The sequence below is a fragment of the Fundulus heteroclitus genome, unplaced genomic scaffold (genome assembly GCF_011125445.2).
Source record: "Fundulus heteroclitus isolate FHET01 unplaced genomic scaffold, MU-UCD_Fhet_4.1 scaffold_71, whole genome shotgun sequence".
Classification (NCBI taxonomy): domain Eukaryota; kingdom Metazoa; phylum Chordata; class Actinopteri; order Cyprinodontiformes; family Fundulidae; genus Fundulus; species Fundulus heteroclitus.
In genome coordinates this window covers 508,804-512,630 of record NW_023397154.1, presented here as the reverse complement: position 1 = coordinate 512,630, position 3,827 = coordinate 508,804, and the positions used below count along the sequence as shown (strand labels likewise).

The 3,827-nt window shown below is 41.9% G+C and overlaps 1 long non-coding RNA gene across 1 annotated transcript; it reads right to left on the bottom strand.

Moving 5' to 3' along the window:
* Positions 1–2,526: 2,526 nt before the first annotated feature.
* On the bottom strand, positions 2,527–3,307 carry LOC118561777. Its single transcript, XR_004930249.1, has 3 exons — positions 3,190–3,307; positions 2,733–2,867; positions 2,527–2,654 (listed from the first exon to the last, which is right to left on the bottom strand). It is a non-coding gene; the product is annotated as an uncharacterized LOC118561777 (long non-coding RNA).
* Positions 3,308–3,827: the final 520 nt, after the last annotated feature.

Below are 3,827 nucleotides of genomic sequence, written 5' to 3'. Positions count from 1 at the left end.
TCTCTGTAGTATTGGCCAGTTTCCTTTGTCTAGGTGCGGGGTTCGTTGATCCTTTGGTCTTGCACCCAGAGTGGTCCAGGGATTCTCATTTTCCTCAGGGATCTGTTTGTTCAGTGAGTTGCTGGGCTGGTGGTCGCCGTTTGGAGTTGCAGGCAGGGTTGTTTCATTTCCATACGCGCCGTTTACATCATAATTTAGTTCGAGTCGGCATATCTTCTGTTCTATAACAGCGATCTTCTGTAGAAGCGTGTCAAGGTCCACTGTGGTGAAGGTAGGCATCTTTCCAAAATCATGCACAGTTTTAGAAAGTCTTGCATGCACAGTTATAGAAACATTTGTATTTTTTCTTTTTTTAATTTATTTATAATGATGTATATTTTATTGACTACCATTTCTCGCAGATTTCTTTAAAATGTCAGTTTTGCAAACAGGCCGCGAAGCGTATTTGTATGTGTATGTGTGTGTGTGTGTGTGTGTGGGGGGGGGGGGGGGTTAAAGGAACGACCAGGAGGTGTTTCCCTCTTCCAGGCCTTTCTAGGCTGGTCAAATCACAAAAATGGCAGAAGGTAATCATAGCAGGAAGGAAGCCGAGTCAGACAGGTAAAAAGGAGGAGAGCCAGTGGAACTGCGCCTTTAGACCATGATTAATTGGACTGGTTACAGTTGTGTCTAAATCTGAAGGGATGATTTTGGACTGAATTGGGCTTTATTAACTGGATTAGTTTGTGTTACAGAGCTTCCTTAAAAAAGAATTGAAAATATATCAATAAATTGCTTAGAAATTTTGCCGTCTGAGCTGCACAACAAACCAAGAGTAAAAATGGCATCTTTAAGAAGAATCCTATAAGGTCATTACCGTTGAGAGATGAGGGAATTGATGGATCAACAGAGCTATGACTCTGGGTAGGTTTTGCAACTGTACTAAAGAGAAACCCAGGATTATTTTTATTCTCCTCTATTAATGATTGAAAATAAGATACTCTATTTCTGCAAAGGGTCTTTTTTTACAATAGTAGACTGCTTTTCCAGATTCCTTTGTAGAATGTCATTCTACAAATTTTTCAAGGGAGTTTCATCTGACCTGCGTCCGCAGGTCTTGGACACTCGGGTGAAGAGAGGGACGGAGCTGTCCACCGACCACTACCTGGTGGTGAGTTGGCTCCGGTCAGACCTGGCAGGCCTAAACGTATTGTGAGGGTTTGCTGGGAACGTCTGGCAGAGTACCCCGTGAGACGGAGCTTTAACTCCCACCTCTGGGAGAAGTTTGAACACATCCCAAGGGAGGTTTTGGGACATTGAGTCTGAATGGACCAAGTCCGTGCCTCTATTGTTGAGGCGGCTAGTCGGAGCTGTGGTTGCAAGGTTGTCGGTGCATGTCGCAGCAAAAACCCTCCAACATGCTGGTGGACATCAGTGGTGAGGGAAGCTGTCAAGATGAAGAAAGTGTCCTATCAGGCTTTCTTGGCCTGTGGGACTCCAGAAGCAGCTGATTAAAGCGGCAGGTGGCTCTGCTGGTTACTGAGGCAAAAACTTGGGCATGGGAAGAGTTCGAAAAGCCAAGGCGAAAGACTTTTGTATGGCTTCTTTAAAATCCAGCTTTAGATCTGATTTGCAGTCATGCAGCAATGTGACTGCTCTGAAGCAGCGACCAAAAGTAGAGAGCTCAGTCCTGAGTGGGCCGAAGGTATGAATTCACAGTTTATTTATTCTCTGGCCTCAGATCAGTGGTTAAACCAGAAATTCAGTTTGATTTCCTTTCAGCAGAAGAGCTCTCATTTACTGTGAAAATGTTTTCATCAAAGGAATCTGACCATGGGGAACATTGTTGGTTTTCAGAACATCTCAACATGACCAGTAAAAACATTGAAAAGTCAAAGATCTTACAGTCATGTTTCTGTCATCAAATATTCATGGATTATTTCAGGGACTTGTCTCATATTGTGAAATCCCTGATAGTTATGGCATGAACATTTTCTTATCACCTTGAACCAGGTGATAAATATAAGAAACCTTTATTGTTAATTTTGTGTCTTAAAGTAGCAGACTTTGGTTAAAATGTAAAACACAGTAGGGGGATGTTAACCTGGTTTCATCATCAAATTGACCACTGCAGAAATTAAAGAAGGATAAAGGTTTGCATTTACATTTTTAACACTAAGATCTTTAATAAACTGGATTGGTAGACGATCATAACCTGGTGTTTTACCATCAATAATGTTCTGTTTCACCTACAACAGTCAGAAACCATCAGTCTTATGATTTTAAGATGATAAAGGCTTAATCAGAGGAGATGTTCAGTTTTTGTTTTTGTTTTTTTTACTATTGAAACAGGTGTCTATTAAAAATTGGATATTGGATCTCAACGAGAAACGTGTATAATTGGTAAATATAAAACTCATAAGTTTTTTTAAAACTTCCTAAATGATCTGCTGAGATCTACTGGGTCTACTGGTGGATCTGCTGCAGAGCTGGTTGGAAAATAAAAGAGCTTCATCAAACTGTGATTTTTTAGTTAATAACACCATATTTTTTCAATCAAAAAATAATTAGTTTTATTCAGAAATTATTCTCTGACACTTCATCATAAACATCATTCAATCTCTGCTCAGCCTGGATGGGTGGAGTCATTGCTGGAGACACTGGCACATCACGTCCTGTTAAAGGAAGTTAGAAAATGAGGATAACTTTTTAAACACAAGATGAAATCAATCAGACACATAATTCAGTTTTACCTGAGAATTTGTGCTGTTATAGAGACACCAGGAGGAGAGTGGAGATGAAGTACGGACAGAAGACCACCAGGTGGCAGGCCAGCCTGACCTGGAGGGAGGCTGAGGTAGAAGGTAGAGCTTCACTGGTGGGTGGAGCTGAGGTTGGAGGTATAAATAGGTTATTGCACATATGTTATTACAGTTATTGTTGCAGCTATGGTGCATGGTTGCAGTAATTACTATATTAGTTACAATTATAAAGCAGCGAGTATGATCAGGTAGCAGCAGGAATGAATGACCTTTATAACATAATAATATAACACAATAATATAACAGCATATTATTGCACATAGTTACTGCAAAACACTTGTTACAGTAAATGTAACACTTATACAGTTATACGTATAATCCAGAGATTGAATACACATGAGTTGCATATTATTGTACGTTAGTTGCACATGAGAGCAAAGCCACTGACCTGAGACAGAGATCCTGCTGGATGGAGACTCTCCATGACCGATGATGCTACACCTGTAGAGGCCTTTATCAGAGCTGGTCACATGGTGGAGGGTCATGTGACCTGCAGGCTCAGTCCTGATGAGGGAGCCATCTTTATAGAAAGCAGCTGGGAGGTTGGAGGGAGCGTTCTTTGCCTGACAGCTCAGAGTGACGTCATCTCCCTCCATCACAGGGAGGACAGGACTCTGCAGGATCACTGATCCACCTCAACACAGAGACAAACTACAGCATTTCATCCATTTCCACACAGCTTCATCAACACTAACTCCACAGTCTGATCTTACCAGTGACAGTGAGCTTGATGCTGCTGCTGGTTGCTCCCTCTCTGGACTCACACCAGTAAACTCCAGTGCCTGATGTGAACATGTAGGAGATGGTACAACGAGCAGATTCTCCCAATCCTTTACACTCGGCCCTGGTTCCTCTGGTTGTGTTCCTCCTCACAGTCCATCCAGCAGAGCTGTTGTCCTCCTCACAGCTCAGAGACACAGGTTCTCCTTGAAAGAACTGAGATCTGCTGGGACTCACAGTCAGAGCAGCTGGGACGACAGAAATGAAACAGATATTATAGACAGAAAAGAAACAAGTTTGCTTTAA